Here is a 14,908-nt window from a genome sequence, read left to right as displayed (position 1 = left end):
AGTCCACTGGTCGAATTCGTGAAATCCTGGGAGCGAATCATTATCTATATTTTGTTATTTCAACCTGGATTCGTTTGAGACTTCCTGTCTAAGTAGTAACGTAAATGAACGTAAACAAACCTAAATCTTAACCAGGAAAGTTGCTTATATTTCATTTTATATTCGATTCCCCCGCATTATATATAAATTATTTAAAATTATTTAACTAGAAATATTTGGTTATCTTTTGGTATTCGCTTTTAAAAATGCATTTTTTTTTTATGAACATGTTACTATGCATTTCAAGAAATGCGGTTAATTTTCATCATCATCATCATCCTATCGAAGCCTACTGCTGAGCAAAGGCTTCTTCTCACATGGAGAAGGTAAGAGCATTAATCGCCACGCTTGCCCAAGACGGGTTGGCGATTTCAATCTTATAATTTGAAATTATAAGACCAGTTTAATACTTATTCCTTGTGTTGTTGATATTAATAATTTAAATAGTTTTTATAAGAATAATCTTATATCGAAAAATCTTCGTTCACTAACATTCTTATCTGTTCATAAACATTATTTTTTAAAAAGTGAATAATATAAAAATACAATCTTAAATACAAATTAATTAACTTGAAATTAATATTAAAACTGTAGCCATTTTTACGTGTCTTAATTGAAATGGAGTTTTTTATATTATTTTACATTATAGAGATGTTATCTTTAATAATAAAAAAACCTTAAATAAAACATATAAAATATTTCTTTACCTAATATACTTTAATTTTGTTATTTTTGTGGCTTCATTATCTTCGTAAAATTATAGACAAAGGACCAGAATACAAAAGCGAAGAAAAGTTTTTTTTCTTTAAATAAATATAGCTGACTATATTTTCAGTTCATTCAAGTTCAAATATATAGAAGAGATTAAACTGTCGTTGTTTTAATTGTTTTTAAATTAATAATTTTTCGTTTTATTAATTTCACATCTATATCTGTACTGTTATGAAAAATCTCTATAGTTTCAAAACACATAGGTACCGATTAATGATTTTAAGTTTCGGGAATATTATGCAATTTTTTTGTTACAAATTAAAGAATCTTTACCTTTAAAATATGTGCCTTTCTACAAGGTAAAGTAATCCCACGACAACACTTAATTTTTTAATCCAAATTTAAACGTGCACGATTATATATATAAATTGTAAGAGGTTTTAAAGAGAGCATATATATATATATGTGTGTGTGTGTGTGTGTGTGTGTGTGTGTGTGTGTGTGTGTGTGTGTGTAACCAGAGCATATAAAGCATGTACTATTTTATATATTTAACCTCACTATATCTTATAACAGAAACCATTTTAAAATAGGACAAAGGTAGCGCTTCAAGACATATTCGGAAGATCTTATTCAAATGTGTACCAATGAATAAAATATATATCTATGCTATCTTTTATTTATTAGACTTACGGATTTTTCGTATCTCTTTCTTTTCCCAGTATGACATAGAAGATAAAGATTTGTAACGAAAATTCTGTACAGCGTACAACATTACAATAAAATTTATATCATAAAGTAAAAATTGTTGGTTACAAAGTGTTTTACATGTAAAAAATATCTAGCAATCGTCATAAGTCTGAGATGAAACTTGTCAGCATTCCATGGATTCCCCATACCGGTGCCGGGTCTGTTTTGTATTGTTTGTAAACGTTGAAAAAGTGTAATTATTTTACGAATATAATAACCTAAATATTATAATATTTTTATATGTTTATAGAATATTTTTAATGGTTCTAATTTACGCGTGTATTTCGCGATTGTGATCTCAACACAGACTAAATACCCGGAAGGCATTCAGTGATGTTAAGCCCCGATTTCATAATAGGTTTCTAAACTGACGTACCATCCGATAAGTTAATGTGGTTTAAGAAAGTCAAAACAATTCATCAAGTAGATTGATTGAGAAATTATAACAATTTTCTTGTCATGATTAACTCAAGAGGAAACAGTTTTTAGAACTAAGTTAATGCCACAAAAATCAATGAACAAATACAACTATGTAGTAAAAAGGACTTATAAGATTTCAAAGATATCGTCTTTCTTTTTACAAATCCTTAATACCTCAAATAAGTATATAGACTTCATCGTCGTCACGTATATAATTTTAGTGTTGTGAAAACGTAACGTAAAACGTAACCATACTTACGAAATGTAAGAAGGAATTTTTACTTCAACGAATAAACAATGTGCTCGTAATACAATTATATTTATTAAATCTGCATGTATGTTATAAATCCTTAAAAGATTAATAAGATATCTTAAAAATATCAACAACATTGGTATTCAAGAATTTGTTGAAGATTACAGAAAAGGACTAACCTTCTGTGTACAACAAAATAATTTTCACGTCAACATCTTTTGGGTCGATTTCAATCAAATGCTATATTCGATCTGATTTCTTTTCCCAAAAACCCAGAACCATCAAATCAAATGAAAAATTACTGTGAACTCTTTTTTTGCTAGCGTTTATAGGCATTTTAGACTTTTTTTTGCAGCTGTTAGATGTCTTCTAGACTTTCCTTAGTTTTTCATTCCTTTTAATACATCGCTGGAAAATAATTAGGTGATTTAAAATAATTAAGTCCCATGACATTATTTTCTTATATGACTCACAAAAAATATTCTTATTCGTCATATATGAAGATGATCTCTTTATGTGTGACTTAAACATATTTCATATTTTTTTTAATTCTGGAGGGGCCCACGCACACTAAAATTGTTCCAGTACAAAGGACCTCTAACTATTGTTTTTCTTGTAAGTAAAGTTAATGTCTACCCTCTTTATTCATTTCTTACTTGTTTCCATTGATTATGCTTATACCTAAACAACTTCAAAATGTTTACATCCGGAATTAATACAACCTTCTTACACTAATTGGAACAAGGGATTTATATTCTACGAATGTGAGAACTCGCTTTAACGAATTAAAAGGATATCAAAGCCATTCCTTATTTCTCGAACCAAACGGTAACTTCGGTTATGAAAATGTATGTCTTGAATCATAAAACTCAATATAGAATTTTTTTTATAAATATCAAACAAAATCTTTGATTGCTAATCAGGCGCACCTCCAAGACTTCGGCCGTTCCGTGAATTAGAAATCAGTTCGAAAATAAAAATATTCCTTTATCACAATCGTCTTCGTTGTCTCATTTCGCTTTTTAACGCTCGTCTGTCAATAACAAATCCCAGAAGCTTCTTGATAAGGGTGTCGCATACCCAAGGGATTAGGTCCGGGCTATTTGTTTTTCTAATTTACTACTTATGTTGGAAATTTTGGTAAAAGGGACAAGAGGGAATTCAGAAGGCAACTATATTTAGGAACAAGGGTTGTATTACAAAAATAAATCTGCATAAAGCTTTATAACTCACTCGTTGCTTAAGTGAAAATGCAAGAAACTCTAAATCGTCATTTCTCTTCTGTTATACCCCATAATGTGTTTATTTCCCCTTCCATAGTTGATACCGTTTCAGGGCCGACAACATTCCTTACACACAGCAATTTTCGTTTCAATATTTAAACCGGTTCTTTCCATCAGTATCAATTTAGAAATAATTTTTTAAATCCATATATATTTTTGGCTATATCTCGTTGGCGATACTAAATAGTTCAGTTTCATTCGTTTGAATTTTATATTAATTATACTTATATGAATAATTATTATTGCTTTTAATTTTATCGCGGACTTTATTAAAGGTAGGCGTTAAAGATAAGGCTCGGTAGCGACAGTTTCCTGCGATCGAACAACGGATGTCCCGGGTCTAGCCGTTACGTGCTCTCGACGATATGGAGTTTATATAACGTATTTCTTATATTTTCTCTTTATATTAATATAAAATTTTAATGTCAATAAAATAAATATGAACAGAATTCCGATTTTCCATTTAGAACACGACTGGAAAGAGCAAGGATATGGCTGCTCATAACTGCACATAGCTATGACTCAATAATTGAACTCTGCCAACGTTATAACTCCTTTATCGACTCACAGGAATTTAATACGAGACAGCAAAAAATATTACACGGCACCTGCTTAATAAGAACCCACAATATATAAAACATTCCACTTAGTAATATTATTTGATACTTTCAATCATACCTAATTAATATGTGAATTTAGTCGAATAAGAAACTTGTGCCTACATCGATGGGGAGGATTTAAATGTTTTAGCAATGTCGATCTTACGAAGACAATAACTACAAGGAACTTTACAAAATTTTTAAAAACAGCGTTACTAAATCCTTTTGATAATTAAAATATATTATTTTATTGCCACTTTTCCTTTGATAGGTGTAAACTGAAAACTAGACCTGGAGTGGACCAGAACTGTTCAGAAATACGACGTTCATACGCTTCACTCAGCTATATCAAAGAAAATAGAAAGCCCTTTAAAACGATATTAAAAGAGACCTCAATAGTAACAAACAAAACTAATTAATCAGTAAATTAACATATGTATGCAACAACGCCATTATCTTAAAACACACTTCATTGCCTTTGTCTCATAGAGTGTCCTTAAAATAATCAATACGTCATCCACTACGAACCACGGCATTAATTAAAATATTATTTTACTCAACCAGAAGAAAATACTGCTCTTTTAACGACTCGATCACTATTACAGAAATTGTTATGACATTTCTTAGAACGAAATTAACTTTACCAAACCTGTTACCCTTTTTAATTAAGTCAGAACTTGAAAGAAACAAAAGAAAAAAGAACTCGTTTCTGTTATCTTAAGTTAATGTAAAAGTTTTGAATTTTATTAAATTCATGCTATTGTGATAGCTTAATGATATTTAACGTCTTATTTGTGAGTTTCTATTCCCTTGCTTTTATTAAAAGAACGTTTTGGTGGAAAATACTTTTTGGTTTTAAATTTAGAACTAGAATTCTTATGGCTTGTGGATTGAAGTCACTTTCTTTTTATACCACGCAACATGATTTGATATGGTCCATGAAGTATTTCCATGTTTTAAACAAAAAAAAAGTCGGCCATCTTTTTCCTTCTATTACAAAAAAATATTTTTATTATTTTTGTAAAGCTTTCAAAATAATGATAGGTACTGTATATAATAGTGATAATAAGCGTTACCACAAAAAAAAAGTCAAATCATCACCCAGTGATAATTCATATCGAATTTAGTTACTTATTTTCAGTGTTTGAGTCATGTCCCCCAACTTTTTCGGATAAGTAAGAGTATATAAATGTCAAATTAAGTTATTCTGACATTTCCATTTTATTTTACAGTAGACGCACTTTTCTTTTCTCCTCGATTCACTTCGAAAACAATGAGAGAGGTCCAGGAAATGCCCTTGTTATTCTTGACTATCAAGCTCTCTATCCAACTATTTGATTAATTTAATGTAACTTGCTTTCTATAATACTTACATAAAAAATTTATCAAATGAAAACACCGTATAAAACTACAAATTTTATTTAAAACAAGACTTTACATGACACCACTTTGGGTAATTATTAATTAATTATAAATATACAATTATATTTTATATATATATGTCGGAGGAAGCCATTGATGGAGTTGCTTCTTGATTGTACGATACTGCATAAAATTGTCTGTTTATCATCTAAACACATTTTAGAAATCTTAATATAATTTAATACGCATTTTTACATTGTTGTAAAGCCTAAAACATGTTTCTAATAACGGATTTGTGATTATATTTAAAGTAGGAAGTTATTAAGTAGCCATTGTCAACTGAATTACTGTTTAACGCATAGTGTGTAATGTTTAATGTTTATTGAAATTGTAAAAGCTTCTAATAACTTTTAATTTAATCTTACTTTATAAGTTACGTTTTTCACAGATTAAATAACAGTATTATCGTAATTTAAGTAACGACCAATCAGAGCAGAGCACGTGGCTTGAGTGAGGTCGAGGCGTCATCTTTATAAAAGGCCAGTTGGACAGTTGTCACAAGTGGAGGTGTAAATTGGGGATGGATCGAGTTGGATCCTTGAAGTTGGTGTATTGGTGGTGTTAAGAAGTGGCGCTTTGAACTCACTGCTCGGTCTTAACAGTTAAAAGTTCTCTTTCTGATTATTAATTATCGGCTTGAATGTGTAACTGTGATTTTGTGTGATTTAAACATACTGAAAGAAAGAGCCCCATCTGTGGCAGTCTGATAGCTCTTTGAGGTGCGCGCGGTACGCTACACGCCGTACGCTTAAATCTGGTTCTGATCTTGCGACAAGCTACCCTTGCTCGCCGTCCGCAGATCCGCGCTTACACTGGCTGGAGGTCGGTTCGCGATCCCCAACGCCTAGAGCGTCCCCTGCAGTGGCTGGGGCGTAAGGAGGATCGTTCCCTCACGCCCTCCGCATCCTATTTAGATAGCATGACTGCTTCGCAGAAGGAGGAGACGGCTTCCCAGTGCCTCTTGCTCCGCACGATGGCCTGAACTAAGGCCGGATGCGAGAAGGCGCCGCCGGCGATGGCTACCCTGAGAACACGGCGGTGCTCAGCCAAAGTTGGGCACTCCGCTACCGTATGCTCCACCATGTCCTCTGGTTGGTCGTCGCAATTTCAACACCCGGGCGTTTCCTTTTTCCGAATTCGAAACAAGTACCTCCTACAACATCCGTGACCGGAAAGCACCTGCATCAGGCAGAAGGTGAGCATGCTGTGGCGTCTCTCCTGCCACTCCTCAAAGAGTAGCTGCAACAGTAGCGAGCCCGGCCTTCGGCTGAGACAATCGTTCCTTCCACTGTCCATGAGATCACGCTGGAGTTCACCTCGCCACGGTCAATGCCGTCCTAACCTTCAATTATAATGATTTTTATGTACATTATAATAAAATATAGTTAAGCGTGAATTTTGAGAGGATAAAATTTTAATTACAATATTTAAACATCTACGATTCTGTAGTGGCAACATTTAGGCAACAACATTTATTTTGCAAAATACATAACAGATTCAATTATTTTGTATTCATTTGATAACATAAACGAAAAGTAAAAGTGATGCTTCAATTCTGACAACATACTTTTAACGATTTCTCGTATTTAATTATATTATTAGTTGTTTTGCTGCACATTCTTAAGGAACACGAAAAACTTCGATAGTGTTCGAGGTACAGTCTCAGACTTGTTATTCAATGATCAGCGTTACTTCCTGTAATGTCCTACAAAATGGCTGAAGCCAGTATTTATAGTTTTCAAATACAGGTTGATACTTAAATGTAGGCAATATAAAATAACAATACTTCAGTATTATAATTAATTAATCAAACATAAAAATAATTCTAAGGATAATAGTATTATTATTAGTACGACACTGATGGCGCCACTTGTAACAATAGTACAATGACCGCGAAGTATAACTTACTCCAACTATTATGCTCAATTTTCTATGTCGAATACTAGTCTCACATATTTATATCCAAATATATACACCCGCATATCCGGAGTACCGAGCATAAGTAAAAAAAAATGTACATTAAAACATTTAGTTCCATATCGCGTTAGTACGACGTGAAGGACCTCTCACGGATTCTATTAAAATTAACGTTTAAGATTATATGAATGCTTGTATTTGTATTAATTCAACTAGATATAAAAAAAAGTAAATATTTCCTGATTTAATTTAATATAAAAACTTTAAAATTTATATGGAATCTGTTGTGAAATATTCATGGAAAAGTAGAAATGTGAGAATTGGTATGCCACTAGCAGTTCTAAAGCTAGTTTTATTTATTTATCAGATATTCGAGAGCTATGCACATACCTGCACTATGAGAACTCAATGAAGACATTCTGAACATTGTTTATAATCCTTTGCCGAGTTCCAAGGAATGCAATATACCCTTTGTCAGTGAATTGTTCTGAACAGCACTATGAGTACACTTTGAATTGTAAGTATATAATATTTAATAATAAAAATGTCTAAATAATAATTATTGTCGTAAGTTATATTTTGTTTGGAGAACTTAAGAATATTTATGTATGTGAATGTATGTAATGTGTAAACATTTAGCATATTTTTTTTAATATTTCAAGATGTTTATTTATTTTTTTTAAGAATAATAATGAAAATACTTTCAAAAAACCTCGATGCAAAAAAAAGCCCGGTGATAAATCAATGAATAATAAATATCTGCGATAGTTCCATAAAAATGAACGTCAATTACTGGAATTTAGTCAAAATATTGCAATCCTCACCACAATCACATTTGTATCATTTGATAGTTCGTTATTTTCAACGTTAAATATGGATAAACTTTAAAATTATTGAATTTCAGTCCCAAGTATTGTAATTGTAAATTTAATGAAGGCTAAACTTCTGGCACTTCCGCTCGTCTCGTTTGCAACCGTCTTAGTGTTCGAGGTAAAGTTTCAGACTTGATTTTTAATGTTCAGCGTTACTTCCAGTAATGTCCTACGAAATGTCTGATGCCAGTATTTATAGTTTTCAAATACAAGGTGATATTTAAATGTTGCCATTACAAAATTACAATGGTTCAGAATTATAAATAGTTATAAAAATAATAATAGTATAATATAATTAGTACGGCACGGATGGCGCCACTTGTAACATTAGCTAGTTCAGCTATCCCTAATAGAATAGAACCAGCAAAATTATCTTTCATTTGAAGAACTGGTGTCTGGCTATCATGAAGTTGGTACTTACATTATGAGATAATTAAAGTAATAGTTCCTTATAATATTATTTAATGTTATTCCGTTTACTAGTTCTCTTATTTGTACATCAAATACTTACTTTAAATAAAATAACTTGTAATATTAATAAATGACTATAAATATGACTTAAAACTTTAATTGTATTGGACCTTTAATTAATATGATGCAATCATTTCGGTAAATGAAATACTTTTTTTTATTTGTTTAAATAATATACAGGTCATTGTTTTATAAAGAGTGACGTCAGCACTACTGATGACACGAATGCCTATGTTCTTGATTGTCGTCAGGGTCCCGGGCTATTGAATGGCACCTCGTAGACAGTTTGACGAATCCCTTATTTCGAAGTGTTCCGATCACTGCAACGGCTCGAGTGAATGTTTTTATGTTTTTTTTTGTTTCGACTTCACTGTAGCTGCTAGCTCTAATGGCTTTAACAGCGTCACCGGAAGGGTTGTTTTAATCTGTACCCTCAATTCCATTCATACCAACCAACACTCATTGTTGTGATTACACTAGCACAGGTGGCTACGCAAGTGATGCCGCAGGTGACATATGATAATTTTGACCACAACTAATTATTATTAATTACGTCAATAAAAACTATTCGCTCCTATATATATAAAGTTTAAAATGTAAACAATATTAAACTTAATTACACAATATATATATATATATATCAGTTTTGTAATTACGTCTGTCTACACTCTGTATAAAATCGAGGCATTCTTTTGACATTTTAAGTAACATTTAATTTTCCCTCCAACGAATTAAACATAACAAAGGCGTCACCTTTCACTGCAGTGATGGGAAACAAAAACATGTACAGTTCGGTTAAATTCCAATAATCGGTTTTTGGTACAAATTATAAGCTAAAGCTGAAAATTTTATTTTATATATATATATATATATATTCTCAGAATACATTTTGTTACAACAATAACTCAAAGATAATATTAATTTAAACTTAATTCATACACTGATTCTCAGATTTTTTATATAAATTTCATATAAATGATACCCCGAATTTAATCTTCGTTCATATTCTAGATTCTTAAAACAATTTAGTATAAATTTCTAGCTCAATAAAATATATAACTATTATTAAATATTGTTTTTGTCACTGATTGAGAATTAAATAATTATTTAGTATAAGGTTTTATCAATTACATTAAGGTTTTGCCATACGACAATAAACTTCTATACTTACATACCAATAGCATTGAAGTATAAAAGGTATATTATGATGCCATTTAAAATTCATGACCGTTGAAGGAATCCATCTATTCACATTTAAATTTGGAGCCTTTTTGAGTCTATGCCAAGTTTTACATTATCTGTGCTTTCTTTTTTTTTCCCGCCCCGCTCTGTGGACATCACAATTGAATTAAAAGTTTTTTGCTTATTAATTAAACAAAAGCAATTGTTTATTAAAAACCCATCACTATCTCATGTATAATGAAATATGTTCTGTTTAAATTATATATTCATAGTGAGAGTGGTAATGGATCGAGATCTGTCAACATAAACAACCTGTGGAAATTCCTTGTGAGGCTTTCTCAGATTATTACTATTCTTCTTATAAAAACTTTATTATTATTAAAAGAATCACTGTTTTTATCTCTCCACTTCAACTTATGACTTAAAGCTGACAGTGCGCTCGTACTTAATGGGAACGAAAATTAATTTGTTTTTACTGTGTTCCCAAATTTATAGTGAATTAACAAGCGCGTGTTTTTGTCAACGTATCGTATCTCTTTTATTGGTTTCCTACCCTTAGTTACGGTTCAAACCGTCAATCGTCGATTGTTCACAATTGCTGTTAGTGAATATAAAAACCTTGAATGTATCTGTTTAATTAAGCAGTTTATGCTTAGAAAACTGAAATTTATGGGTAATCTAACAATTATGTCACATAAATATTAGTGGTTTTAGACCCTCAATCTGTTCTTTTCACATATCCTCAACTAGCCCTTGATATACCGTCACAAATTTTCTAACTTTATGCCGACGTTTTCTATGGCGTTTGCTCTTAAACATCAGCTATCAAACGATTTAGAAAATGTTAAGGACATTTAATTATTTTCGTATCTCATTATAATCACAACGATTATTAACAAATTAGACGTTGCATCATCAAAAATAATATCATAACTAGAATGCTAAAGCATTAAAAAATATAGATCGGGTTCATAAATATTCATAGTTTTCATTCACATTTAAGTTTCACGTTTCTTTATTTCCTACTTAAACATTGAACTTTCAAGTAAAAATAACTTAACTATTTAAATGAAACTAGTATTATTCGGATATACTACGCGGATATTAATTTTTTTTGTGAAATTCACACCTCGTCTGCCCGTGATCACGGTTGCTGCAAAGTAACCGAAACGTCGGGATTATGTAGTTTTTAAATAATAAAATCCGCGTAGTATATCCGAATAATACTAGTTTCATTTAAATGAATAAAACTCGCGAAAATCATAGATCTCATTAACTTAACTATTTTTCATGAAATAGATTAATAATGGTAGCATCAAAATAATTGACCCAAAATTCCGTATATTTTCCGAGATCACGGAATAACAATTGTATTGTGTATTCTACCGGTTACTTAAATATCTATGGTTATAAAACGCTTAATACATTTCAAACTGAATTTAGTTCCGAAGTCTACGCGGACGAAATCGTATGCAAAAACTAGAGACATAATAACCGAAATTTCCTTACGCATTTAATTCTATATACGCGTTCAATATTATATTGCTTTAAATTGCGCCACATTGCTATGATACACATCAGAAATACCATTAATATTATATCCAGGCTTTAACTCGTCAGCCACGTTACCCGGGAGTTGCAAATGGTTGAAAATATCTTATTCAGGATATCAATCGCTCCACTGTATGTGCTCAAGACGTGGTATGAATTAAACAGGCTTTTATACATTTGAGTGCCTCTATATATATGAAGGCACTTGGATATATTGCGTCATCAATAAACAGACATATTTTTATGGACTTGTCTTAATCTCTTGTTGGCTCTCGTTTGAATTTTGCTACTGATGGCTAGGATTTTTTTGATGACAATCTTTATAATCTTCACACACTGTAGCTTTATACGCATAAAATTTTTATTCAACATAGGCTTTTTTGCTTTAAGCTAAAACAAAAATGTATTTATTAAAAAATTACGAATATCTCCGTGAAATCCCGAATTTTGTTCAGAGAAAAACTATTGTTGAATGCTCTTATATGTAAATTGACTAGCAACGCCATCTATTACTTGAACTCTCTCTCTGTTACTTGAACTTGCTTTCCTTCAGTTCAGAAATATTTTTGCATGGGCGAGTAACGAACGCTAGAGATCCAACTGTATTAAGCTTTAAAATAAAATTTAAATTAATTAATTAATTTTCATATCAAATATAATTTCAAAATACACTAATAAAGTGAAAGCAAATGACAAAACAATCTCACGTCCTAACACGTTGTTAAAATTACAACTCATGTTGTAAATGCTAATCGCTTCATATAAATAATAAATTCCTTATGCAATACAGCAAAGTAAATTAACAAAGTCGCCAAGCATTCGCAAATCCAATTAGAGAGACCGAATTAAAAATACAAAAACATTGGACGCGAAATAGGATGGACCGCTTTTAAAATTTACCAAGACGACTTTCATCCGTACAATATTCAGTCGACGCTTGACATAAATTCAACCAATTTTCTAAGCAATACTCTTCTGTGCTTTTTGTGACTATATTTACAAATTAACCTTTTTGGTGTATAAGTTTTTATAAGTCAGTCTATACTCAATATGAGGACTATACTTAACTGCACTACGAAACAACTTAGTGAATATATTAATTAAAACGGCTTGTTCATTCTATTGAATCATAATTTTTGTGTAATACATTTTTTTCACCTCATTTTAGATACATTGACAACTGTCATTACTCTTTCATGCTGGCTGTTTAATATAATCTCTTGTTTGGTATTTGGTATAACGGGATGACAGTTGTAGATTTTTGTATTGCTATAAATATAACTCAGTTTCAACAAGAATACTTTAATAAGAGCTATAATTATACAGATTTTAAGCAGGTCCATAATTTTTATCCGTAATGTTTACTTCCGGTTATGAATCGAACATAAATAGATGAATTTAATGTCTTCTCACTTAATATCAAAACTCCTTAACGATGAAAATTTGACACCTTCGTTACATATAGGATGAAATGAAGACTAACTTAGCTTATTTTTAGTATCATCATCATCAGCCTATCGAAGCCCACTGCTGAGGAAAGGCCTCTTCTCTCATGGAGAAGGTTACAGCATTAATCACCGCGCTTGCTCAAGACGGGATGGCGATTTCAATCTTATAAGTTTTAGTATAAGCGCTTATATTTAAAAAATATATATATTTTTTTTTTTTATGTACACCAATATTCTTAGTAAGTTATGTAAATTTTAATATTCAATAATATTTCAAATACATATGCCCGCATTATGTTATGCTATTATCATTCATTTTTATAAGTATTTTAAACGTCCAATAAAATAAAACATAAATATAAAAAATAAATATTATTTTATTCACATAAATAATATTAATGTTCAGTATAATACCAACTTAATGATAGAATATTCGCTTAATTCGCTTAATATGAACGTTAACGTAATAAGGTTATATAAATTTATATATTTTCACTTAAACGAATTTATATATTTTTACTTATATACATTTTCTCTTAAACAAACACTTGATATACCTACTTTTTCCGTTCTACACATAATCTTTATTCATCAGTATTTCTTCATAATCAACCCTAGAGTTGCTTATATTAAAAACATTAATTCAATCTTACACATACGAGTACATGACCACGACTTGGTCAAAACCAATCTAGTTGGCTTTGAGCAAAGAAATAAAATAGCCAGACTGCCGGTATCCCATTGGAGAAATTTCCCATGACTTGCAGGCATTAATTCCTGCATACATTTTTATCATAGGACGAACAGAGTTATAATTAAGGCGTCTTCAAGAAAAGGTTCAATAGGCTGTTGCTAGGAAAGTGCGTTCTCCACCTACGACTTCCTTTCCACATACCCACGAATGAAATGGAATGACAGCCAAGTCACGGAAGAACATCAAATTACAGTTTAACATTTACAATAAAAACAGGATATCCAATCTTTATGATATTAACTGAAAACTAAAGATTTAAATGCACGATTTTATTACAAAAAGTTCATTACAGACATTTTAATATATCTTTAATACTGAAACCGTGTTTGTCATAAATACAAATGCAATATGTTTTAAGACATCTAAATTAATTTACATTCATTATAATAGTTGCTGTCTCTTTTACTTTAAATGAAAAAAATATCGTTCAAATACAGAAGTAGATACACGAAAAGCTACTAAACTAAATGCGACCATAACTATATATAAGTAAATAATAACTGCTTGTTTGGGAAAGTAAGATCGTAATATAGGAAATAAAATATTTATACAGGGGGAGAATTTTATAACAAAAATAATATCTTTTTAAGTAAACATGATACAGATTATTTGTTTCGTTTATTTACATAATAATATCATTGCCAAATTTGAGTTCTACGATAAATACACTACGTTTTATTTTTATGATAAGCTTAGTGACTACTATTGTCCCAAACCACTATTGATTTAGTATTCCAGAAGGACACGTACTGTAATAATATATTTTGTATATGACCATGAGAACACGTGGTAATTCACTTCACGGTAACCAAATCACGTATCACATTTTCTCTCTCTCCTCTAATATACTGGCACACTCAAGCTAACTGGTGTTGCTTATATATAAAAATATATACTTAGTACTTGGTTTTGACTGTGACTCCGTCACACGAGAATTATAAAATAAATATAGCCTACGTTGGAGCCTTTATTTTAAATAACATATATACCGACTGCAGCGCCATCTGCTGGGCTGATTTGTGAATCTAAACAATCTGGGGCGTCACCAAAATGCATACAAAAAAACATTAAAATCTGTCTAGCCGTTTAGGAAGAGTTCAGTGACATACACACGTAGAGTTCAATAAACATATAAAAATAATATAAGGAAGTACTTTTAGTCCAAGTCCTATTTATTCCTTATCAACGATCACGATGAAAATGGCGTTTTTAAGGTTAACAAAGGAAGCTCATACT

The sequence above is a fragment of the Danaus plexippus genome, chromosome 25, assembly GCF_018135715.1.
Source record: "Danaus plexippus chromosome 25, MEX_DaPlex, whole genome shotgun sequence".
In the NCBI taxonomy this organism is placed as follows: Eukaryota; Metazoa; Arthropoda; class Insecta; order Lepidoptera; family Nymphalidae; genus Danaus; species Danaus plexippus.
Note: the sequence above shows the minus strand (reverse complement) of the source record.